At 43.7% G+C, this 27,903-nt stretch overlaps 1 long non-coding RNA gene and 1 pseudogene across 2 annotated transcripts; one reads left to right on the top strand and one right to left on the bottom strand.

Moving 5' to 3' along the window:
• Positions 1-27,903, top strand: part of LOC136620681 (alanine aminotransferase 2-like) — a 63,353-nt pseudogene that overhangs the window by 12,744 nt on the left and 22,706 nt on the right.
• On the bottom strand, positions 23,100-24,999 carry LOC136620691 (uncharacterized). Of its 2 annotated transcripts, XR_010791173.1 has the most exons (4): positions 24,957-24,999; positions 24,204-24,467; positions 23,961-24,107; positions 23,100-23,320 (listed from the first exon to the last, which is right to left on the bottom strand). It is a non-coding gene; the product is annotated as an uncharacterized lncRNA (long non-coding RNA). The 2 variants fall into 2 exon arrangements; XR_010791172.1 differs by lacking the exon at positions 24,957-24,999 and having other exon boundaries at positions 24,204-24,663.

Genomic DNA, 27,903 nt, shown 5'->3' with positions numbered 1-27,903 from the left:
CAGCTGCAAACTGCCAGACTGAGTACTGCTGTATCCATAGCAACTGAGGCCGTGGGGCTTTGTGGGGGATGTAGTCCACCCATAATCCCTCATTCAGTGCACAAGGAGGATAAAGGACCTGTGATGACGTCACTGTCGTGATCAGGGGGCGGAGCTAAGAGCCGGTAACTGACATAATAGGTGCTGTCGGGCTGTGCAGGTAACTCAGACAGCACATATGGACTGACGGACAAGTGGTCGATACCAGTTTGATGGGCTCCAAAACAAAACAAAAAATCGCAAGATGGCATCAGAGAAAACATCGCGAATGTGAAGGAACCCATTGGAAAGCATCGGCTTTATATACAGGCTTTCTCTCACACTATCGCATTGTGGCAAAATTGCATGATCTGGTCGTCTGGGTGAAAACGGCCGACACAAAGGGAAGTTGGCAACTTGTTAAAGTGGTTGTGCCAAGCGTGACTTCTATCACGTGTATATAGAATAACAGACTGATTAGTAGGGGGCTCATCGTTCTTGAGACTGGGGGTCTTATGTTCCCTGCTTCTCATCTGCCGCCCCCCCTTCCCCCCCCAACCCACAGTGATGAATAGGGCAGCAGTCACACAGGTGTGGTGCTGCTACAGTCATCTTCATTGGGACTCCCGGAGATGGCCAAGGCTTTGTACTCTGCTAATTCTGTCTGCCCCCTTGAAGTTGAAGGAAGTGACGCTGGGCCTGTGGGTGTAGCGAGCCGCAGGGAGGAGGAGCGAGGGACCTGCCACCACTGTTCTCGGGATGAGTGGGGGCTTCAGCGGTGAGACCCCCACTAATCAGATTTTTATCAACTAGCCTGTGGAGAGGCGATAGTAGAACCCCTTTACCCCGTAGTTGGTACAAGAGAATCCTCTGATATCTGTACCCCCACTTAGGGCGGATCACTCCGCAGTGGAGATATGTGACATGAAGTAGTGAGTATGTTGCAGGGTCATTTATACATCCATATCACTCTTTAACATAAACAACACTCTTCTCCCAAACTTGACGTGGCTGGTAACTGAGAACAATAGCTTATATACATGTCCTACAGTAGCTGTTGATTCCCCTTCATGGCCGCAGTAGTAATAGAGACCCCATAGTGACCCAAGTAGTAGTAGTGATCCCCATAGTAGTCCCCAGTTGTAATAGTGATCCCCATATCAAGTAAAATCTGAACCGTGCCCTTAAGCCCAAAACAGGTTGCGTCACTAAGGGGTTAATGCTCTTAACTTGATACACAAGAACACTGGCTATTATGGAGACAGCACATGACAAATGACATCATAGACCTCATATGACATCACTATTGCTACGGAATGTCCAGAGTTCTAACCCGGGGCCATCTTGTGTCAGTTGAGCTCAATGACTTGAAGATGATGGGTGTAGGTATGTATCTCCTCCCACAGCACTGAGGTCTCGCTCACACATGGCGTAGCTGGTAAAATGGGCACATCTGGGTGCAACTGGGCAGATTTACTGAAGGCATTCAGTGTTTTGGTGTATAACAGTTGCATGTTTTGTTGCATGTCATCTTGTAAGCCGTGCGGGTGACTTTTTAGTTTCTTAGTAGTAATAGTGTCCCCAGTAGTAATTGCACCTCCATAGTGTGCCTAGTAGTAATAGCACCCCATGGTGTCCCCAGTAGTAATAATGACCCCTATAGTGGCCCCGGTAGTAATAGCACCCCATGGTGTCCCCAGTAGTAATAACGACCCCTATAGTGGCCTGGGTAGTAATGGCACCCCATGGTGTCCCCAGTAGTAATAACGACCCCTATAGTGGGCCCGGTAGTAATAGTGACCCCCATAGTGTCCCCAGCATAGACATGGGAGCCCTTGTAGGGACAGTGACGCCCTGTATCACACATGTGAGGGGCTCTCTGGAGCTGACGGGTGTTTTCAGCATCAAGTAGCCCCAATCAGGAATATTGGAGATGAGATCTGAAACCCTTTCCAACAATCTGTGAGTACGAGCCATGGGGGTTTTGTTGCTGATGGTGATGGATGTCCGCTATGGTGTTCCCTAGAGAGCGGAGACCACCCGGCCCCTCGACGCTTTATTTACCTACTGACTGTATTATCATTCATCAGTTGGGCTTTACTCTGATTCTTTGTGTCTTCCGGGTTAAAGTTGATGGTCTTCTCGTCAAGCATCTTCCTTAATGCTCCAGGCCCTAGAAGGGTTCTCCGTGCTTCTCTACATGCCGCGTATAACTGAACACCTCCAACGCATCGGACGCCATCTTCTCACAGACAGAACTATTTTACTTTCACTGCAGATAGTTGTGTGGGGGTCATTTTTTGCAGAAGTCCTGTAGTTACTATTGGAATCACGTTGGAGTTAATGTGACTTTTTGATAGTTTTTTATTAATTTTCCTCTTGGAGACAGGGTGACTTAAAAAGTACAATGCTGCATTGTTTTTTTTCTGATGATGTTCACCATGCTGGATAAATAAGCCATGCTTGAATATGGCCTCCATGTCTGCCAGCTATGGTGGTCTATGAGGCTCAGCCACTGGAAGTGTATTAGAGGAATAACTCAGGTCCCCTAGTGGGACCAAAATAAAATGTTTAAACAGTTTAAAAAGAAATAGTAAAATAAAAAAACATCAGAACTCCACCTATCCCCCTTTACTATGTAAAGAAATATATATTTATTAATCACACGCGGTATCGCTGCATTTGTAATGACCAAGAAAAAAAGTTAGTAAATTATTTAACCTGCACATCGAATGCCATGAAAAAATTACATATTTATAGCTGGTATAAGTTATACATCTCCTGTATATAGTGATATCGACCATGCTGGTGTAACCTGGGTGTCTCCTATATATAATTATATATGTATAGTTGATATAAGTTATACATCTCCTGTATATAGTGATATAGACCATGCTGGCATAATCTGGGTATCTCCTGTATAGAATTATGTATGTACAGTTGGTATAAGTTATACATCCCCTGTATATAGTGATATAGACCATACTGGTATAACCTGAATGTCTCCTGTATATAAATATATATGTATAGCTGGTATAAGTTATACATCTACTATATATAGTGACTAGTAATTATTAGTACATTATAGTCCCAGTGTTTCTGGTGGCACATCACACACACAGTCGCTTGATTACCACACAAGACAAACACATCTTGGCTCCTCCCACAGCAGTGACATCACTACGGATCCTTCAGCCCAGCGGATCTCTGTGGTGTAGGTAGGTCAGTGTGTTCTGTCAGGACTGTCGAGTTGTTAGAAATTATAGTACCAGTGTTTCTGGTGGCGCAATGCGCCACTCGGCTCTGCTGCATGGTACATACATTATGATCCCCACACATCACACACACACAGCTTGGCTTCTCCTACAGCAGTGACATCACCACAGGTCCTTTAGCCCACCGAATCTCTGTGGTGACGGTAGGTCAGTGTGTTCTGTCAGGATCGCTGAGTTGTGTCTTTTGAGATAATAATGGTTTATTTGTAATCTCATTTTTTTTGTGCTCCCCTTCCAAGAGCCCTAACTGTGTTGTTCTTCTGTTAGTCAGACTTTGTGTTTTATATATGTTGTAGGACCTTTGATGGCATGACCAGGGGGCAGAGCGATGATGTTACCACGGGTGGAGCATAAGAATCACTCACACACATACATACAGGCAAGTGGTTGTTAGTAGTTTTATGGAACATGCTGGTATAACTTGGGTATTTCCTGTATATAATTATATATGTACAGCTGGTATAAGTTATACATCCTGTATAAAGTGATATGCAGCATGCTGGTATAACCTGGGTGTCTCCTGTATATAATTATATATGTACAGTTGGTATAAGTTATACATCTCCTATATATAGAGATATTGAGCATGCTGGTATAACCTGGGTATCTCCTGTATATAATTATATATGTACAGTTGATATAAGTTATACATCTCCTACATATAGAGATATTGAGCATGCTGGTATAACCTGGGTATCTCCTGTATATAATTATATATGTACAGCTGATATAAGTTATACATCTCCTACATATAGAGATATTGAGCATGCTGGTATAACCTGGGTATCTCCTGTATATAATTATATATGTACAGCTTGTATAAGTTACACATGTAAGTGTTTGTAGCTCACTGACACGCAAGTTCACTAAATATTCTAAAACAATACCTTAAGAATTAGACCTCATGCACATTGGTGGATTTTTGCTGTGGAATCCAGAGTAGGGGGTCCACCTCCGGGTTCCGCAGCAATAACCCTCCATAGCATGCTATGGAAAAATGATTCTTCATGCGGATAAAAATTGCTCCATTTTCCTGTGGTTCCTGCACACATGGCTTCCGTTGAAGTCAATGTAAGCTGTCTGACCTGCGGTCTGTCCGCAATTGACATTGCAGACAGATTCCACAGGAAAAGCTGGAGATTAAAAAAAAAAAAAAAAGTCCTGCGCATGTCCAATGGCGAGCCATGCGGCCCATCAGCAGTGCAGATTTAATATTCAGAAAGCAGGTACGTGCTTCCTGAAATAGTGTACTATATCATATACGCACCACCCCTCTGTATGAGGGAATAATGAAGAGAGATTCTCTATAGATGGTAATATATATTTATTATTAATGAATGAAAGATGTTAAAGATGTTCCCATCATGCAGTAAGTGGAAAGGAGCAGATGATGGTCATTCCGCTCTTCAGGCCTCGGCTTACTTTTGTGTTGTTTTTCGAAATACAGGTGAAGATCACACATAGGTGACGCTTTCCTGGATTCCTACAACATTGGCTTACTGTTGTGTTATTTTTCGAAATGCAGGTGAAGATCACACATAGGTGACGCTTTCCTGGATTCCTACAACATCGGCTTACTCTTGTGTTATTTTTCGAAATGCAGGTGAAGATCACACATAGGTGACACTTTCCTGGATTCCTATAACATGCCTCGTTCAGCCTTTGGGCCCTCTGTTTGTCAAGTCCGGGGGGTGAAGGAGCGCTTTGCAATCTTAGCTGCTTCCTTCCGTCAAGTCCGATGGGTGGTGGAGCTGCTTTCTTCATTAGCAGCTTCCTTTTATCATCGTCACCACATTGTAGATGAGACGTCCAGATGGTTACATAGCAAGTAAGGTCGAAAGAAGTTCTTCAATTTCAACCTGTAATTCCTTGCTATGTTGTCCCAGAGGGAGGCAAAAACCCCTGAGGATTGTTGGTTTGTCCTCATGTTAGGGGAGAAAATTCCTCCCTGACCCCAAATATGGCGATCGGAATGAGTCCCTGGGTTGTTGAAGCTCGAATCTACCTGAATGTTAAGTGGTGGATGTTCAATGGTGTTGTGAAGTCTGGTATGCATATATCTATATTACGCTGAAGCTCAGTACTATGGAGCAATTCCAGCAACCTCATTGGTTCTGATTCAGAATTCCAGCAACCTGTTTGGTTGTTTGAGTTGTGTGATTCAACCTGATTGGTTGTTTGGGTTGTGTGATTCAACTTGATTGTTTGAGCGTAATATAGATATATGCGTCTGGTATATAGGAAAATCCTATATACCACTAAGTTGAGCACTTAGTTTTCTTTCCTCCTGAATGGCCTCCTGTCAAACAAGTTGGCCATCCAAGATTTGGTCTCGATGGTGTCAATGGTGTCAATAAGATGATATTGATGAGACCACTCCGGACACAAAAAGCTGATTCCTTCGAAGATTTTCTGCTCTTCAGCGCTTATTTTGTTCCGTTTTTCCTTATAGCGTAGAGTTCGCTTTATATTCTGTTTAACAGAAGCCGCTGTCATGATTGCCGGTGGTACGAATCTCCTGGCTTCTACATCTTCCCAATTGATGTTGGAAAAATATGGATGTTTCCTCACGTCTCCTTCTACTCCTAGCCGCTGGTGCTGATCTTTATGCAGCAGTCCTTGTAAGATGCTCAGAGTGTCAGGAGTCAGTGACTCTGGGTAGTGCGGAGTATATTCGAGGATGGCAAGCTTAGTGGCATTGGTATTTTTTCCTTTGAAAGGAACCTTATATGTGTACATCTGATACAGTATTACACCTATGGCAAAATAGTCTACCCCTTGTCCGTATTCCTGGCACCTCACCACTTCTGGGGCCATATACTGTAATGTACCTATACACCGTCCTTTGATCCTTCCATTTGCATCCATCCTTGCAGCAATACCAAAGTCTGCTATTTTGACATGGCCGTCTGCACACAGAAGGATGTTATCTGGTTTGAGGTCCCGGTGTATGAAACTTTTCGTGTGCAGGAACTGTGTGCCACAAATCACTTCGGATGTGATAAATTGTATTGTGGGGTGATCAAGAGGACGGTTCTTACGCATAAACGTTAACAGGTCCCCTCTGGTGGCCAATTCCATCACATAATAGACACATTCTGCTGTGTGGAAGGCGGCCAGGCCGTGAATCAGGTGAGGGCTCATGTGGGTTCGTTTTAAGATATTGCACTCTCTGAAATTGAGCGTACGACTCGTGAACTCCTGTTTGTTTGTAACTTTAACGGCAACACATTCATTGCGGATGATGTCTCTTGCCAAATAGACTTTTCCAAAGGCTCCTTCTCCAAGTGTCCGATGGAATATAAAAGACTGTAACGTTAGGGGTACCGTGGCAGGTGTTACCTCGCCAGGTTGTTCGGGTTTCTCCATACAGTTGTTGCTTGGTATGGGTTCCTCATAATGGCTACTGCAACTCTGAGAGGTGTTGGTAGATTTGTGCAGCTCCGCGTCTAGAGAAGTGCCATTGCTGCTTGACTGCTCAGATCTACACTCTTCTCTCTCTGTGTTGATGCTTATGCCTGTATTTTCCCCTTTATTACAGTCCTTTTCCTTCCCTTTAGATGATTCATTGTCTGTTTATAGGAAACAAAGGAACACATGTTAATATGTATAAGAATTATTACAGTCTTCATTGCTATCCCACAGCAACACATATTCATATATAGTCAGATCACGGAACATAAAACTGACATTATATTCACTAAAGTGCAAAATCCTAAACAAAGACCTAAATATTGTTTTGTGTCTGCAGCTCTTGTGCGGATCTATGTGTTTCTATGGTTAAAGATTATAACATTTGAAAGGATTATAAACAATTCCCATGAACATTCCCAGCTACTTCCGGATATCCTACCTCTACTGTTGATGTTACTGGGCCCTGGCATTTCATAAGAAGCTCTTTGGCTATCTCTTATGCTCTCTCCATTCTCTCCAACTTCCTTTATCTTTACTTCTTCATTATCTTCCAGTTTTTCTTCTCCACTCTGTGCATCCTCTGCATTATAGTGCTGGATGTACAGATCTTCGAGGCTCTGGATTTGGTCGTTAATGTGATTAAACTCTGCCCGTATTTCCAACTGAGTAGCATTGCACTGGGCGCACAAATCTTCCAGGATGTGGATCAGGTCATTAAGACGTTGGTATTGTGCTTGTATTTCCTGTTCCACAAAGCTGTCTTTCACCAGTTCTGCCTCCTCATAGTTGGTCTCGATGTTTTGGTTTTCCTCTACATCGATCTCTCTTTCCTGCTCTTCAGGTGACATGTTGGCTATAAAGAAAAAATGTATAGTTATATGATAAGGAGTCAAATCAGGAAACCTGAAGCCTGCTTTATACATAATGAAGGATAAATGAGATATAACTAAGGAATAATAAAGTGGATGTTTAGAGAACTTTCCAAAATAAGACCTCACCCATTGCTTTGTATGGCCTATTAGGGCACATGGACATTATAGAGGGGCTCTCACACACGAGGAACATTTCATGCTCCAGGGGACCCAAATGTCCAAGAATTATGGGGAGGGCCATTAATCTTAATGGCTGGTACATCATATTACATTTAATTTTCATAGGTGCCAGTAGCAAAACACGTAGTGATCCAATCTAAAAAGAGTCGTCCTAGTGGTGATGATTTAACTTGAACCGCTCACTGCCGCAGGATGGATATGTACATCCTGGGTGGGAAGGAGTTCACGTGAAATTACATACATTTACATCATATGGATGGTGCTGGCTCAAAAGCTGATCCCACGCCATCCGCAGTGGGAGCTGGCTATGACTGACAACAGGCCTTATGCTGCACTATTGATTACAGCATGCATGGAGTTAACAGCGAGGGAGTGTCCTCTGTGATGTTGAGGCAGTGGGACAATGAATTGCCATGGCAACTGGAGGCCTAACAGTGACTTCCAGTCTGCTATGACTGCCAATGTAAATCAATAACCAGAATACACTGTAGTAAAGAAGTAATGCAGTGTAATATCTGAGCACTTATACTGCAGGTTCAGATTCCCCAAAGGGACATAAATTGTGAAAAACAAATTCTACAAAACCATCATGTTAATAATAATATAACATTTTTTTATGCGCACTTTCCCTTTTTGGTTTAAAGAAATTCATTTAAAAAGCCTTATGCTTGGTATAACCACATCCATAACAACCCTACTATAAATTGTAAACACTTTTATCCCACACAGCAAACCCTATAAATAAAAACAGCCAACAGGTCCTCATACAGAAATGTTGATGGAAAAGTAAAAACATTATGGCTTTTGAAAAGTGGAGATGAAAATCTAAAAAAATTTGTGTCCTTAAGACCAAAATAGACTGAGTCATTAAAGGGTTAAAGGGAAATTATAACCTTGTTCTTTGTTCTGGTCAGCGAATTCCATTTTGTAATCCATAATGTTTTTGAAGGCTTAGGTGGAAGCCGGGCATCAGAAGAGACAAGGAGAACACGTAACTGGTGGCAGGTTTTACATTTCCCAGGGAAATAAGCTCTACTGTGCCCCCATCACCCACATTGGCAGAGAACTGTGCATTTGCATATTGGGGCTGTTTTATACCAAGGCATATCTATATATATAAAATTGAATGTATGTCTGTCTGCGTGCGTGCGTGCGTGTTTGTCCTTTATGCGCTACTACACCATTCATCCGATCGCCATGAAACTTTGGGAAGTTGTTGAGTACACTCCTGGGAAGATTATAGGCATAGTACAAATATCCTACGATAAATGGCGCGCGCGCGCGAGCGTCGAAAGTTACGCCCCCCCCCCCACGTAGATCGAATAAGTAAGCCACCTGCTATTGTGATGTCATCACTGATGTCATCAACATCGGACCCCCTTGAACATGCCCCAACATGTTCTATAAAGCTGCATTGTGAGACCTCCTGCTCATATATTAATATATTAAACAGACGACCTCCTCCTCATATACTAATATATTACACAGACGACCGCACCGCCTCCTCATATACTAATATATTACACAAGACGACCTCCTCCTCATATACTAATTCTATGCGCAAAAGAATTAGCGTCCAAATTTTACGTACGAAACCGAATTCTCTCGCTTCGCGATGTAATAGAAACTTGAAATTTGGCACGAGCATTGAATATGTCATAAATAGGAAAAGCTAATCAGTCCCAACTCGATTATTCAATTCTAGGTGCAAAAGAATTGGCGTCCAAATTTTACGTACGGAATGTAATTTTCTCACATAGAAACTTGAAATTTGGCATGGGCATTGAATATGTCATAAATAGGAAACGCTAATGGGTCCCAACTCCATTATTCAATTCTATGCGCAAAAGAATTAGCGTCCAACATGTTCTATAAAGCTGCATTGTGATGTCATTAAGGCTCTATTATGACACGTACAGCTTGGAACCACTAGAGCACGCCAGCCAATTACCATTGGAGTTGGAAGTGGGTAAACAAGTACTAGGATATCTTCCTAAGAAGCCACAGCAGCCGGATAAATTGTATGTTCCACCCAACGGCTATTTTATTCAGCCCGCAAGGGGGAAGCAGCGGCCTACAAAATCTAATTCTCTCATTTCCTGATGTCATAGATAGATAGATAGACTGTATGCAATAACCCTGATAGATAGATAGATAGATAGATAGATAGATAGACTGTATGCAATGACACGTACAGCTTGGAACCATAAATACTAGAGCACGCCAGCCATTTACAGTCAGTCTCCATTGGAGTTGGAAGTGGGCAAACATGTACTAGGCTATCTTCCCAAGAAGCCACAGCAGCCGGATAAATTGGATGTTCCACACAACGGCTATTTTATTCAGCCTGCAAGGGGGAAGCAGCGGCCTACAAAACCTCAGTGGTCGCTGCTGCCGTCATCTAGATATATAAAAACGAAGTATGTATGTATGTCTGTCTGTCTTCGCAGCAACGCGCGACGGGTACGCTAGTTAGCTTATAACTGTATCCCGGGCTGGTATGCAGCATTCCATATTTACTATGATGTCATAATTGCTCTTCACTAACTGTAGAAAGTTTACAAAGGATAAATGGAGCAGTTGCCCATATTAACCAATCAGATCACATTTTTACTGTTGAAGTGAAAACTGAAATCTGGTGGATTGTTTTGGGTGGCTCTTCCACTTTTCCTTTGCAGCAGCATATTATACATTACATTATAAAGGTTAAACTACAACTTTCATCATGACACCCAGAGAATCCCGAGCACTTCCCTTACTGCACTTTCCCTTTGTCCCCTCCCTCAATATCTCTTGCAGTTACTTCCTATATTATTGGGGTCCTTTTGGCAGTAACAAACGGGTGGGATGGGGGCTGTAACTATAACCATAATCTTTTTTTATATGAGAAGTTGCATGTATCCTACCTTTGCTGTCCTCTATATTGATGCTGGATCCTGGGAGTTCCTCCTCCATATTGGTATCACTGGGCTCTAGGAGTTCCTTCTCCATATTAATACCAATAGGTCTTGGGAGTTCCTCTTCCATGATTATCCCGCTGGGTGTTTGGAATTCCTCTCCCATAATTATCCCGCTGGGTGTTGGGAGTTCCTCCTCCATGATTATCCCGCTGGGTGTTTGGAGTTCCTCTCCCATAATTATCCCGTTGGGTGTTTGGAGTTCCTCCTCCATGATTATCCCGCTGGATGTTGGGAGTTCCTCCTCCATGATTATTCCACTGGGTGTTGGGAGTACTTCCGCACTTCTCTCCTTTTGGATGGTAGTGCTGCACCTTATACACCCAGTAAACCTTGCCCAGGTTTTTCGCAAGCATGCTAAGAACCGGTTCTTTCTTGGTTTCTTAGCTTTAATTGGCTTGTCCTGGCCATCACGGCCATTGTTCTTCTCTTCAGGAATGTGCTCGATCTTATCAGCTTCTTCCTGTAAATGGTTGGTCTTCTTTTTTGCCTTCATTTTATCACAAAGGCGAAAATATAGAAAATCTAGAAATCCGTATGGATTGACGCTCTCACTTATTCTCTGCTAGCTGCAGCAAGTGAATGCAAGGATTCTGACCCGTGCATCTGTATAAGAAGGCTTGTGCCATTGTGATGTCATAACTGCCTTGTGATGTCATCTCAGCATTGTGATGTCATCTTACCATTGTGATGTCATCCACTGCCTTTAGGAACATTCTAGAACATGTATAGACATGTTTATATGTAGAAGATTGATTTTATATTGGTAGATAAGATATTAGAACCAATATCATAAATACAATGCCAGAACTGATTTGTTTGCCTTTCTCAAAAAAGTCAATTGTATACCAGTGTAAAAAAAAAACCAGCGTATAGCTGACCTATAATTGTATCCACGCTTTTTTGAGCTCTTACCTGCAGATTTTGCTGCATATCAACAGTTTGACTTTATTGTGGATTTTTACATTTCCATTGAACTCAATTGGGAAAATTTGCAGCAAATTTGCAACTAATCTGCAGTATAAGGGCTCCTTCACACGAGTGAACGCGCTTTTGCGCGTGCTTCAGCTCAAAATATTTGAACCATGAGCAAGCCATTTTTGCGCTCATCTGATAATTTTTCTATACTTTTGCACCCACGTTGCATGTTTATTTGTACACAGCAAACCAAGACACACCGATTGAATTACTAATTAGTCTGTGTTTTTGTTTTTACACAATTATGCAGTGTTTCACACATCTTAACATATTACAATTGCACATCCCCATTGACTTCTATCGGGACTTTGGGTGTGCAAATGTGCAGGAAAATAGAGCATGCTGTTTTTTTTTCTGAGTGAGCAAAGTGTGCAGATAAAATATGCTCATGTGAGCGCACCCATTAAAATCAATAAGTTCTATTCACGGTGTGGATTTTGACACAGGTTTGTATGCAGAAATGCTGCAGAATTTCCCACAAAATTTTTTTGCAGCATTTCTGCCACATAGAAACATACCCTTAGGATGTGGTTGCATGGGCCATAAATGTTGCAGATTTTCCACATGGTGACTCCGCAGTGTTTACTATTTAAGCCATGTGGATGAGATTCAAAATAGCTCATCCACGAGGTGTAGAAATTCCCTCACGGAATCTGCAGCAGAGCTGATACGTTATGGATTTTAAGGATGAAATCTGCAGCAAATTCTCACCGATGGCTGTGAAGATTCACAGTAGATTTTCCAATGTGTAAAATTTGCAGCAGAAGTAGCCCATGTGCACATACATTATGGGAATGCAGTGTACAGGATGGCCTGCAGATGGTGTTAGACAGGCATTCTGATACTTGCAGAAAGAAAACACCTATGGGTGTGGCATGAAATAAGATAAAAGGAGCAGTTCCTACCTTACTCAGGGGGAAGTGACAGCTTAGCAAAGCTGAAAGGGCTGCAAGCCTGAGGTCTAGTGTGGAAGAGTGAGAGGTGGCGTGAAGATGCTGCATCGGGAACTGAGAGCCTGAGGTGTGTGTTGTGTACCATACAAGTTTGCTTTGCTATGTGCAATAAATGCTGGCAGGTACCAGTTTTAAAGATGTCAAGTTTCCTTGAGTCTTTATACACCGATGTCCAGACCGAGAGATTTGCAATCTGCAGGCAAGAAACCCCAGCTTGCCACAATATACATCTGCACACTGAAGAAGTGCAGTGATGAAATTAGCCAGTAGGGCGCTTGAGAGCAGGCTTTTTGGGAAAGTGTTCTAGTTTAGTCTGATAATTTGTCACCAGTGTGGGTATGTGTTGAGGAAAGACAACCTCCAGACCAACAAAGCTCAGTGGACCTGGGAGCGGTCTGTTACCAAACTTCTGCTTCTGACTGAATATCACAAATCTGACATGGAAGGACGCCCCCCTAGACTGACACTCTGGATGGATATGAGATATGGACATTGTGATGTTGTATTGAGACGCTAGGTCTATATGATAGACAACCGGCCAGGAAATTATATGGATTTGTGTACACTGCAACAAAAGGTAACATTGTGAAGATTGTGTTATGAGTTCTGTTGATTTGCCACAATACAGGATGGATTTACTAAGTTTGTACTAAACTTCTGGCCTGGATGTGGTTCACTAGTGTACAACCATCCATCTGGTGGAGGAAAGATGGCGATCTGATGAGCTAACAGCCCCCAAGTTATCACAAGACATACAAGTGCGGCTTTTACACATATATTTCACATACATACACCGGGGCATACACAGACATATTACATTTTAACACATTGATCCATACTTGCACCACCGCCTGTGGAGAGATCATCCAACCTCAATGTGGGGGAGTTGCAGCGGGAGGAAAGCAGAGGCATCTTTATTAGGAAGAAGCCATTGCTGCTGGGGACACGCGACTGAAAAACAGCCAAAAAACAATGGCAGCCTCTTAAGGCAGGAGGGCCTTTTTGTGGCTGGGATCCCTGGGCAGTTGCCCAGTTTGCCCCCACCTTACCCTGACAATGCTGGTCCTGTCCACAGGGTTTGGGTAAAGGGGATAGAAGGAGGTGGCTCTACGGGTCCTGTACAATCTTATCTTTGGTTGGTATAGGAGATTCCCCTAATATCTATCTGAACTGTTCATGAATCACACTGGATTAACATGCACCCTCTACCTTCCCTTTTTACCCAAACTCTACAGATACCTAATATGCTCTGTTATTACTAGTTTTGTTGGCATTTATTTATTTTTTTGTTCTTGTTTCATCTATTAAATGTATTTAAAATCATAGTGATGAAGCCTGCTTGCGCCTTAGTGACGGAGCCAATTTTTGGAAATCTGATAGATGTTTCTTTATTATAGAAACACTCCGTAAAGGTTTTGCAAATAATTCTGATATTGTGTTTGTCCCATGTTCAGAAACATACCCATTGTGGCCCTAATATTTTGTCTGTTTGCACAACGGGGCCCAAAAGGAAAGGAGCAGCCGGTGGCTTTCGGAACAGACATTTTGCTTGATGGTGATTTAGGTCCCATTACCCACTTGTAGAGCCCTTGAGCGGCTAAAACGATAGAGAACCCCCACAAATGACTCCATTTTAAAAACTAGACTCCTTAATTAATTCATGTATCGGTCTACTGCATATTTTGACCCCACAGTTTTTGAATGAATGTAAGCAAAGCAGAAGAAAAAATTACGATTTTCATTTTTGTGCAAATTGTGTCATTTTAAAAATTTTTCCTTGTACAGCACACATATGAACAGAAATTTTCTTTCAGAACAGAAATTTTGCTTAAAGCAGCCAAAATGATGGAGAACCCCCACAAATGACCCCATTTTGAAAACTAGACCCCTTAACGAATTCATCTAGGGGTGTACTGCGAATTTTGATTCCATAGTTTTTGAATGAATCTAAGCAAAGCTGAAGGAGACATTTTCATTTTTTTGACAATTGTCAATCTAAAAACGGTTTCTTTTGTACAGCACACATATGAATGAAGACTTTCACTCCAAAATGGATTCCTCCGTTTGTCCCATGTTCAGAAAGATACCCATTGTATCCCCCAATCTACTTATAGGACACATGACTTGGCCTATAATGGCGGGATCACCCATTTTCATGGCGCAACTGAATAAATTCCAGGCCCCATTGCTCACTTGTGCGGAGAAACAAATTGACTCCCTAAAAATAATCCCCCCCCCCCTCCCCTCCGTGCCCTTTTTGGCATTACCTAAATCTTAGATAAAAGTAATAATGTAAACTGTTTGGTATGTCCGAAGACGGGTAATTATGGAGGCCTGGTTGGGATGGGCTCATGGGGCAATACAACTGGGTATCCCTCCTCCTCTCATGCTTTTGTGGGAGTATTTCTTTACCGCAGGGATTGGGAGTAAAAAGTAGCGCTCTGTGAGGGTTCATAAGCTGGCTGAGGTGCGGTGATCTCACAAAGAAGGCACTCAACAAGCTGCTCCTGGAACTGCAGGAAGGCGAACGTTCCCGGGGCTTCTTGGAAATTATATATTATGGATAGCGGTCTGAATAACGCCGTATGTGGTATCCACTTGCAGAGGCCTGCAGCGGATCCCAGCTGTGAGCCCGCCTGTGGCCCTATGTATGGTCACATATCTACTGTGTATACCTGTATACTCACACAGATGGTCATGCGCTGCACACCTTTTTTGCTTGTATTTCCTGTGTCGTCGCTTAGTGATGATGCGAGTTCCTGCAGCCCATATACAATGTAATTGTATGGGGTCCGTGGGTATATCTGCGACTATAGAGCACAATGGGCTCTATGTTGCGAATGTTGCGCTCTGTTTTGTGCGAGTGGATTACGTAATTCCAAGCCTCTAATGTGAGTGGAATTGTGTAATCCAGTGCATTTGATTGATCCACCGATTGATCTCTTATATCGCTGACTAAATATACAGGGAAGACGTCTACATCTTTACCAAGGTAATACCCAATGAGAGGTCTGCACTATCCCCCGAGGTGCTGGGCTGTACAACTACAGGGCGTCTATTATATCAGTTCTTGCATTAGCTTTTCCCACTCTGCAATGACTCACTGATGTCCTAATATGTATGATGGGAACCAGTGCGATATCTATAATGGGAAGAAGGGGGAGCCCTAGAGCCCTGGCGCAAGTGTGAAAGGGGCATAACACTGCGTCCCCGCCACACGGGCAAGTAAAGCACTCTCAATAATCTGCTGCAGTATATGATGATGCTATAACTAGTGGGAAACACTTGATGTTTATCCAACTTTGTCTTGTTTTGGGTCTACAACCTCTGTAGATTAAAGAGATTGTCCAGGGTTTAAAAGATCATGGCTGCTTTCTTCCCACCTTGGTGCCACCCTTGTCCCTGAGTTGTTGAGTACTGCAACTTAGCTCCCATTCACTACAATTTAGCTGAGCTGCAATACAACACATAACCCTTTGGACGAGGGTGGCGCTGTTTGGAAGAAAGCAGACATGTTGATCTAATCCTGGACAACCCCTTTAAATTCTCCAGGGCCGGTTGCGCCAACCACCCTGTTGATCTGGGTTTAAACTCATCAGTTCTTGACCTTGGTTTAAGGAATGTTCTGCGCCAACACTTCCTGATCTAAAACTTGCAAAACCAATTTCACTTGATCTGATTGAAGGTTGAAACTAGAAGTGTATCCTACATGGTGATTGGTGACTGTAGTCAGGTGATCTTGCCAGCTCTCATGGCAATAGTAAAAACATGGCTACTACATCAGCAACTGCTTGATGTAAGCTCATAACTCAGGAAAAGCTTATTGGCTGAGTCAGCCATTTTGGATTTCAGCTGCTAAACTAAGTTCAGCCAGTTTGATCCGCCAAAATTGGGGGATCAAATTGAACCAAGATCACAGGCTAAACGGTGTGGGTGCAAGGGTGTTCTACTTTATCTTGGATCAACTCTTGTTGATGTCAAATCAAAACTTTGGTGCAAAAGCCTTAGATCATGGCTCTTTTATCCTTAGAGCTGATAATGGCCCATCACATGCTATGGAAATACATAAACGGGACCTGATGGAGGAATATGATGAAGATTATTATCAGGCTGCATGTGGTGCTGCTCACTGTCCCTCATTACAGTGGCTTCAAAGTTTGTACACTAAGCTATTTCACCACTTAGTGGCCAAGCCTGTTTGTGCTGGAGCGAACTTTTAGAAATCTCCCATGTGTCACTTAACATATCACAACTCTGTAAAGGCTTTGCATATCCAATTGATTCGGACATTGTTTTTTCATCCCCTTGTTGTTCTTCATTTAGGTGGTAAAAATAGACTGTTAGAACTTGTGTATATTTATTAAAATTGCAAATATTGGCAAAAATTTCAATAAACTGTACTTTTTTCACATTTTCAAATGTTATATCTCTAATATGTGCTAAGATATATATTTCCATCTCTCTACTTTATTCTGGAAGCACGTTTTGAAAACCCTTTTTTTTCCATTTAGGAGACATACAAATTTAACATTACTTTTCAGTATTTTGAGGAACACTTTGCTTTCCGGCACCAAGCCAAGATTGGAAAGGCTCGTGGGTGTCAGAATGATAGATACCCCCACAAATGACCCCATTTTATAAACTACACACCTTAACGTATTCACTGAGGGGTCAGGAGGATTTTGACCCCACAATTTTCTTTCAGGAATTAATGCAATGTAGAAGGGAAAAAATTTCATATTTTTGCAAATGTCATTTTCCAGACAGTGTTTTTTCCATAGTGCACATGAAAATGAGGATTGATACCCCTGTTTGTCTCGTGTTCGGAAATATACCCATTGTGGCCCCAATATTATGTCTGGATGCACAATGGGGCCCAAAATGAAAGGAGTAGTCGGTGGCTTTCTGAACAGACATTTAGCTTGAAAGCCTTTTAGGCCCCATTGCACACTTGTAGAGCTCTTGAGCGGCCAAAACCATAGAGAACCCCCACAAATGACCACATTGTGAAAACTAGACTCCTTAATGAATGTATCTAGGGGTGTGCTGCCCATTTTGTCTGTAGCAGCAGCCACAATACATACACGAGTATAGCCGCTCCGAGTGTAAGCCAAGGTACCTAATATTACCCCTAGGCTTATACTCAAGTCAATAATTGTCCCTAGGTTTTTGGGGTAAAAGTTGGTACCTTGGCTTATACTCAGGTCAGCTTAGACTGAAGTATATCTGATTACATGCAAAAGCCTAATGATATTAGAGCAATCATTGCATGCAAAGCATTAACAGCGGGAATCGGTTGTCTCGCCCATCCCCGCTGTGGCTGCGGGAGGCCAACTGTCATTAGCAACAGTCTCCAGCAGTAGATGGTGTGGGCTCAGATCTGTAGGATGTAGATGCAAGTCCATTCCAGAAAGCTGCTTCCTAACATATACATACATTCACGTGCTGCGGTGGCAAGGGGTTAAAAGGGTTTCCTGGGACTCCAGTACTGATGATCCATGCGCAGTGAAGTGGTGATCTGCCTTTCAGAATCCCTGCCAATCAGCTGATGACAAGTGAGCACCGCTGCCACTTCAGTCTATGCCAGACGCAGCACCGTACATTTCCGCCCGTACACGCCTGCATAGGATTGCATTACAATACGCAATCCTATGCAGAAGGCCGCGGTTTGTCTACGTGAAATGACGCGCAGAAAACAAACCGCGGCATGCTCTAATTCTGTGCAGGGCTCGCAGAGCCCTGTACAGAAACGTCTCTCACTGGCTGCCGGCTCTGCGCATGCGCCGGCTGCTGGCACATGAGTCGGAGCTGCGGGAGCGGGCGAGTTCCGCACTGCTCTCTGCAGGCGCTCGGGTCGGGTCCTGCTGCGAGAATTCTACAGGCGGCCTTAGGTCTCCTGTCCACTACAAAAATACAATCCGCGCGGAATCTGCTTTAAATGGTATTTTTTTTGCATGCAGATATCCGCACACATTGCTAGCAATGTTGCCGATCTGCGGTAAAATGGAGCATGCCGCGTTTTTTCTCCCACGCGTGAAAAATGCAATTCTATTAAAATGCCATCCGCGGGTGCAAAAATCAGTTTAATGGACCACGGATGGCGAATGATTCCCTATGGGCAAAATCCGCTGCGGCTTCCGCAGCGGAAATCCGCTGTGGAATCCGCAATTCCATTTTGCTAGTGGACATGACACCTTAGGGCTCCTTCCCACAGGCGGAAATCCGCTGTGTTGCCCGCAGCTATTAGGTTCTATTGAAATCACCCATGCTCTATTTGCCGCGGGGAATACGCGCGGACGGCTTCCATTGCGGTCTATGGAAGCCGTCCGTTCACTCTATCTTCTGCTGTAGCACAGCGGAAGATAGCGTGAAACCGCCTCTACTCCTACCGCCAGCCGCGTCATATGATGCGGCCGGCGCGTCACCTGCTGCTGCGGCGTCATGCGCTCTATTGCGCATGCGTGCCGAAGCGTCATGCGGAACGTGGTATTGGGGTCTCTGGGGGGGCGCCGTGACGTGCTCCGCCACGGAATTCCGGTGCGGAGCCCTTCGCGGCCGTGTGCAGCTGGCTTTACAGTGAGTCTGAAAACATAAATATGGTTAAACAAAAAAACTAATTCAAATCACGTTTTATTATTTACTAGCGTACCCGTCGCGCGTTGCTGCGAAGACAGACAGACATACATACTTCGTTTTTATATATCTAGATGACGGCAGCAGCGACCACTGAGGTTTTGTAGGCCGCTGCTTCCCCCTTGCAGGCTGAATAAAATAGCCGTTGTGTGGAACATCCAATTTATCCGGCTGCTGTGGCTTCTTGGGAAGATAGCCTAGTACATGTTTGCCCACTTCCAACTCCAATGGAGACTGACTGTAAATGGCTGGCGTGCTCTAGTATTTATGGTTCCAAGCTGTACGTGTCATTGCATACAGTCTATCTATCTATCTATCTATCTATCTATCTATCTATCTATCTATCTATCTATCTATCTATCTATCTATCAGGGTTATTGCATACAGTCTATCTATCTATCTATGACATCAGGAAATGAGAGAATTAGATTTTGTAGGCCGCTGCTTCCCCCTTGCGGGCTGAATAAAATAGCCGTTGGGTGGAACATACAATTTATCCGGCTGCTGTGGCTTCTTAGGAAGATATCCTAGTACTTGTTTACCCACTTCCAACTCCAATGGTAATTGGCTGGCGTGCTCTAGTGGTTCCAAGCTGTACGTGTCATAATAGAGCCTTAATGACATCACAATGCAGCTTTATAGAACATGTTGGACGCTAATTCTTTTGCGCATAGAATTGAATAATGGAGTTGGGACCCATTAGCGTTTCCTATTTATGACATATTCAATGCCCATGCCAAATTTCAAGTTTCTATGTGAGAAAATTACATTCCGTACGTAAAATTTGGACGCCAATTCTTTTGCACCTAGAATTGAATAATCGAGTTGGGACTGATTAGCTTTTCCTATTTATGACATATTCAATGCTCGTGCCAAATTTCAAGTTTCTATTACATCGCGAAGCGAGAGAATTCGGTTTCGTACGTAAAATTTGGACGCTAATTCTTTTGCGCATAGAATTAGTATATGAGGAGGAGGTCGTCTTGTGTAATATATTAGTATATGAGGAGGCGGTGCGGTCGTCTGTGTAATATATTAGTATATGAGGAGGAGGTCGTCTGTTTAATATATTAATATATGAGCAGGAGGTCTCACAATGCAGCTTTATAGAACATGTTGGGGCATGTTCAAGGGCGTCCGATGTTGATGACATCAGTGATGACATCACAATAGCAGGTGGCTTACTTATTCGATCTACGTGGGGGGGGGGGGCGTAACTTTCGACGCTCGCGCGCGCGCGCCATTTATCGTAGGATATTTGTACTATGCCTATAATCTTCCCAGGAGTGTACTCAACAACTTCCCAAAGTTTCATGGCGATCGGATGAATGGTGTAGTAGCGCATAAAGGACAAACACGCACGCACGCATGCACGCAGACAGACATACATTCAATTTTATATATATAGACTAGCGTACCCGTCGCGCGTTGCTGCGAAGACAGACAGACATACATACATTCGTTTTTATATATCTAGATGACGGCAGCAGCGACCACTGAGGTTTTGTAGGCCGCTGCTTACCCCTTGCAGGCTGAATAAAATAGCCGTTGTGTGGAACATCCAATTTATCCGGCTGCTGTGGCTTCTTGGGAAGATAGCCTAGTACATGTTTGCCCACTTCCAACTCCAATGGAGACTGACTGTAAATGGCTGGCGTGCTCTAGTATTTATGGTTCCAAGCTGTACGTGTCATTGCATACAGTCTGTCTATCTATCTATCTATCTATCTATCTATCTATCTATCTATCTATCTATCTATCTATCTATCTATCTATCTATCTATCTATCTATCTGGGTTATTGCATACAGTCTATCTATCTATCTGGGTTATTGCATACAGTCTATCTATCTATCTATCTATCTATCTGGGTTATTGCATACAGTCTATCTATCTATCTATCTATCTATCTATCTATCTATCTGGGTTATTGCATACAGTCTATCTATCTATCTATCTATCTATCTATCTATGACATCAGGAAATGAGAGAATTAGATTCCGTACGTAAAATTTGAACGCTAATTCTTTGGCGCTTTGAATTGAATAATCGAGTTGGGACCCATTAACTTTTCCTATTTATGACATAATCAATGCTCGAGCCAAATTTCAAGTTTCTATGACATTGGGAAATGAGAGAATTAAATTCCGTACATAAAATTTGGACGCTAATTCTTTTGCGCTTAGAATTGAATAATCGAGTTGGGATGAGACATAAGGCCTTGCCCATAAGCATTCCCCAACCTCCAAGAACTGAACCTACCTACCTGAATGAGATTTTGTAGGCCGCTGCTTCCCCCTTGCGGGCTGAATAAAATAGCCGTTGGGTGGAACATACAATTTATCCGGCTGCTGTGGCTTCTTAGGAAGATATCCTAGTACTTGTTTACCCACTTCCAACTCCAATGGTAATTGGCTGGCGTGCTCTAGTGGTTCCAAGCTGTACGTGTCATAATAGAGCCTTAATGACATCACAATGCAGCTTATGAGAACATGTTGGGGCATGTTCGCGCGTTGCTGCGAAGACAGACATACATACATACTACGTTTTTATATATCTAGATGACGGCAGCAGCGACCACTGAGGTTTACCGCTGGGGTATGTCACTCTTATTACTAATGGGGGGAGTGTCACTATTATTACTGCTGTGGGATGTCACTATTATCGCTGGGGTGAAGGTGTCACTATTACCGCTGGGGTATGTGTACATGTGGCAGAAATGGGCAGGGCTCTTTCAGAATAGACCGGGTGCAGATTTTGACTGCTTTTTAGATGCGGAAATGCTGCAGAATTTTCCACAGAAATCTCCGCTGAGCACATTCTGCAGTATTTCCGCGTCCAAAAAGCAGTCAGAATCTGCACCCGGTCTATTCTGAAACAGCCTTGTCCTTTTTAGAACGACGGGGGTAAAATCATACGTTGTGATAAGCCCCGCCCCCTGACGTGTTGGCACTTTGCGATACATAAGTGGGTTTTGGGTTGTAGTTTGGGCACTCGGTCCCTAAAAGGTTCGCCATCACTGGCCTAGTACATGTTTGCCCACTTCCAACTTCAATGGAGACTGACTGTAAATGGCTGGCGTGCTCTAGTATTTATGGTTTCAAGCTGTACGTGTCATTGCATACAGGCCTATCTATCTATCTATCTATCTATCTATCTATCTATCTATCTATCTATCTATCTATCTATCTATCAGGGTTATTGCATACAGTCTATCTATCTATCTATCTATCTATGACATCAGGAAATGAGAGAATTAGATTTTGTAGGCCGCTGCTTCCCCCTTGCGGGCTGAATAAAATAGCCGTTGGGTGGAACATACAATTTATCCGGCTGCTGTGGCTTCTTAGGAAGATATCCTAGTACTTGTTTACCCACTTCCAACTCCAATGGTAATTGGCTGGCGTGCTCTAGTGGTTCCAAGCTGTACGTGTCATAATAGAGCCTTAATGACATCACAATGCAGCTTTATAGAACATGTTGGGGCATGTTCAAGGGCGTCCGATGTTGATGACATCAGTGATGACATCACAATAGCAGGTGGCTTACTTATTCGATCTACGTGGGGGGGGGGGGGCGTAACTTTCGACGACGCTCGCGCGCCATTTATCGTAGGATATTTGTACTATGCCTATAATCTTCCCAGGAGTGTACTCAACAACTTCCCAAAGTTTCATGGCGATCGGATGAATGGTGTAGTAGCGCATAAAGGACAAACACGCACGCACGCAGACAGACATACATTCAATTTTATATATATAGATTAAAAATGTGGATTTTACACCAAGTTTCATTCCCTGATATAAACAAGAGGCCGGGTCTTTTCTGTTTGCGGGTATTTTCTGTTTACTCCATCATAGTAAAATATTGCGCAGTTTTTCAGGATCCTCCGTCATAATTCTTTGAAAGAAAAAGCTTATTAAAAAAAAAAAGGTGAGTCACAGGCAAAAAGCAGTTCATAAAAGGAAGGGTTTCAAGATTGCTGAACGTCGAGGGTCTCTTCACTGTCTGCCAGCCTTCCCGTTCTCAAGGACGTCAGATCTGCAGGAAATGACGAAAAATCTGCAGGTTAACAATCACATCCCACTAGTATTACTGATCCCTAGATCCGCTCCACGCACTTACATTGACCACTACTCCCCCAACCAGGTCAGAAGAATCATATATACACACAAACACACACACATACATATGTGTGTGTATGTATGTATGTGTGTATATATATATATATATATATATATATATATATATATATATATATATATATATATATATATATATATATATACCTATATACACGCAGACATATATATACACACACATATACATACATATATATACACATACATATATACAGTCGTCCTGATGCAAGCGAAAACCTGCAAATATGCACATATGAGCAGATGCAAGCGAAAACATGCAAATATGCGCAAAATATGCACATATGAGCAGATGCAAGCGAAAACCTGCAAATATGCGCAAAATATGCACATATGAGCAGATGCAAGCGAAAACATGCAAATATGCGCAAAATATGCACATATGAGCAGATGCAAGCTAAAACATGCAAATATGCACATATGAGCAGATGCAAGCGAAAACATGCAAATATGCGCAAAATATGCACATATGAGCAGATGCAAGCGAAAACATGCAAATACGGGTGGCGTATTCTCCATACGTAGCGCACAAATCTCGGGTGGCGTCTCCACCCGTAGCGCACTAATCTCGGGTGGCGTCTCCACACGTAGCGCGCAAATCTCAGGTGGCGTATTCTCCATACGTAGCGCACAAATCTCGGTGGCGTCTCCACACGTAGCGCACAAATCTGCAAAAAAAGTCAGGTTGTGTCAGGTGGCGTCACGCAAATCTCAGGTGACGTACTCACCACACGTAGCGCACTAATCTCGGGTGACGTACTCACCACACATAGCGCACAAATCTCGGGTAGCGTCTCCACACGTAGCGCACAAATCTCGGGTGGCGTCTCCACACGTAGCGCACAAATCTCGGGTGGCGTCTCCACACGTAGCGCACAAATCTGCAAAAAAAGTCAGGTTGCGTCAGGTGGCGTCGCGCAAATCTAAGGTGACGTACTCACCACACGTAGCGCACAAATCTCGGGTGGCGTATTCTCCAGACGTAGCGCACAAATCTCGGGTGGCGTCTTCACACAAAGCGCACAAATCTGCAAAAAAAAGTCGGGTTGCGTCAGCTGGCGTCGTGCAAATCTCAGGTGACGTACAAAATATGCACATATGAGTAGATGCAAGCGAAACGGCGCAAATGCAAGCGAAAATATGCGCAAAATATGCATATATGAGCAGATGCAAGTGAAACGGCGCAAATGCAAGCGAAAACCTGCAAATATGCGCAAAATATGCACATATGAGCAGATGGCAGCTAAACTGAGCAGATGCATGGGAAAAGATGCGCAAAAGTGCGCAAATGCAAGTGAAAACAAGCACATAAGTGCAAAATATGCACATATGAGCAGATGCAAGCAAAACGGCGCAAATGCAAGCGAAAACCTGCAAATATGCGCAAATTATGCACATATTAGCAGATGGAAGCGAAACTGCGTAAATGCAAACGAAAATAGGGAACTATGCGCAAATAATGCACATATGATGAGCAGATGCACGTGATGGAAAATGTGTCATATGCAGCAGCTTACCTCCCCGAGTGATGTGAGATAGCGAAGCGAAATTCTTCTGCTGCAGGTGGAAAAGGTCAGGTTGCGTAAGTTGTAGAAACCGTCCAAGCATCAGGTGCAAGGTTCTTCTCCAGAGTAATAGTGCCAGAATAGTGCCAGCGGAATCCACGCCCGCGATGACATTACAGGTCACGTGACGCGCGGGCACAGCTCATCGTGCACAGCTGCTGAACTGTATTCTGCGTGCACGATGAGAAGTCACGTGGTGCCGCTTCCAGCCACCTCATTGGCTGGAATCGGCAGCACTCTTAGCACTAATATGCCACCAGAACTTAGTTTATGGCGCTATATTGCGTCCGCGTGTAATATCCACTTTAAAGCGCTCAGAACACGCCGCAATATTACTGACATGTACAACACACATGTCTGAAGTTGGGGTCATTCCAGCCTCGCTCACACCGCTACTCCGGCTTTCCTTCTCTCTTCCATTTTTGCAGCAGAGACGGCATTGAGGTTATGTTCGCGTCTGCGTTCGGAGCCGCCGTCGTAGATTCGGCACAAAATGTAGGACTTTTGTGTCCAGTAAAATGTCAGACAGCTGAACAGACCCCATTATAGTCAAAGGGGACCCTTCAGCCTGGAGACCCCCCTTTACTGCCCCCCCCCCCAAAAAAAAACACAAAACTTTCAATTTTCTTTGGTTCCGTTAGGTTTCCATTGTTAGCGGCACAAAGTGCGCAGCCGGCAGCGGGATTTGTCCCCTGTAAGAAAAAAAACAGAAACCCAACGGAACGGAAACTCACTGAAAACGTACAATTTGATTTTAGTTTTTAAAACACTCATTAAAATCACTAGGGGGCGGAGCCGTTCATTTCCGTGCATTGTAATGTGGAGCGACGCATACACGGATGCTACATACATAGACGAGAGTTACACGGACGCTGCATACATGGGCAGTGCATACACGGACGCTACATAAACGTCCAATACATACACGGACGCTAAATAGATGAACGCCGATTACATGGACGCTACATACACGGACACTGCATACACAGACGCTACGTACACGGATGCTACATACACGGATGCTACGTACACGGACGCCAGTTACACAGACACCACATACACGGATGCCGCATACACAGAGACTACATATAAGGACAATAGTTACACGGACGCTACATACACGGACGCCAGCTACATGGACGCTACATACACGGACACTGCATACACAGATGCCGCATACACGAACGCCGCATACACGGACACCAGTCACATGGACACTACATACATGTCCACTACATACACAGACGCTACATACATGGATGCCGCATACACAGACACTGCGTGCACATCCAATATGTACACAGACACATATAAGGACGCCAGTTACACGGACGCCGCATACACGGACACCAGTCACATGGACACTACATACATGTTCACTACATACACGGATGCTGCATTCACAGAGGCCAGTTACACAGACTCCAGTTACATGTCCGCTGCATACACGGACACTACATACACAGACACTGTGTGCACATCCACTACGTATACAGATGATACATACATGGACGCCAGTTACACAGACACTGCATACATAGTGTCCGTGTACGCATACACAGACGCTAGTTACACATCCACTATATACACAAACGCCGTATTCACGGACGCTAGTTACACAGACGCCAGTTACATGTCCGCTGCATACACGGACGCCACATACATGTCCACTACATATGCAGATGCTACATACACGGACATTACATACACTTTTACTACATACACGGACACTACATACATGTCCACTACATACATGGACACTACATACATGACATATCAGTATATACTGAGTACAAGCCGTCACCAATAACACTGATGATAAAATTGTGAAGACTGGGAGCTGAAGCCAGCGGCACTGTCTGGTTTCCATGGTAACCACGCTAGGCCCCATCACCGCCCCCTCGGACTGGTTTACAGACTCACCAGGAGCTCTTTCTCTCCATTGGTCGGATCACTAGAGGGGGACGCCTTGTCAGCTGGAGGTTGCTGGCAGTTGTAGTTTATATCAGTGTTCTGAAAAGACATTCAGAGCTCACCAAGACTACAACTCCCAGAAACCCTCACAGCTGCAAACAAGAAGCCGTCCAGCCAATCAGTGGCATTATTGAATCCAGCAGGGTAGGCTGTGCTGCATATTATCCAGTGTTATGTAGTGTAGTTGGTCTGTAGCGTAGTCATGGAGACACACAAGTCATACATGATTGTATGATGGCAGCGGCACATGAGGCAGATGGCAGAACTTTATGAGGGCAGGAAAGACTCATTCAGACATCTGGTTTGATTTTTGGTCCTTGAACAACGAAGTGTTTTAAGTGTATGTTAGTGTTGTCACCTGTCATAAACATACAGCGGCCATTGTAACTGGGGGCGGGGCTTATACTTTTATCACCATTGTTCTAGTGGTCCCAACTAGTAATAGAGACCCCCATAGTGACCTTCATAGTGGTACCAACTAGTAATAATGACTCCTATAGTGTTCCTAAACAGTATACTATAGTAATAGTGGCCCCAGTAGTTTTAATGACCTCCATAGTGGTCCCCAGTAGTAATAATGACCTCCATAGTGGCCCCAGTAGTAATAATGACCTACATAGTGGTCCCCAGTAGTAATAATGACCTCCATAGTGGCCCCAGTAGTTTTAATGACCTCCATAGTGGTCCCCAGTAGTAATAATGACATCCATAGTGGTCCCCAGTAGTAATAATGACCCCCACAGGGGCCCCAGTAGTTTTAATGACCTCCATAGTGGTCCCCAGTAGTAATAATGACCTCCATAGTGGCCCACAGTAGTAATAATGACCTCCATAGTGGCCCACAGTAGTAATAATGACCTCCATAGTGGTCCCCAGTAGTAATAATGACCTCCATAGTGGTCCCCAGTAGTAATAATGACATCCA

Source organism: Eleutherodactylus coqui, chromosome 3 (genome assembly GCF_035609145.1).
Source record: "Eleutherodactylus coqui strain aEleCoq1 chromosome 3, aEleCoq1.hap1, whole genome shotgun sequence".
Classification (NCBI taxonomy): Eukaryota; Metazoa; Chordata; class Amphibia; order Anura; family Eleutherodactylidae; genus Eleutherodactylus; species Eleutherodactylus coqui.
The sequence above is the reverse complement of the archived record's forward strand: the minus strand, read 5'-3'. Positions and strand labels throughout refer to the sequence as shown.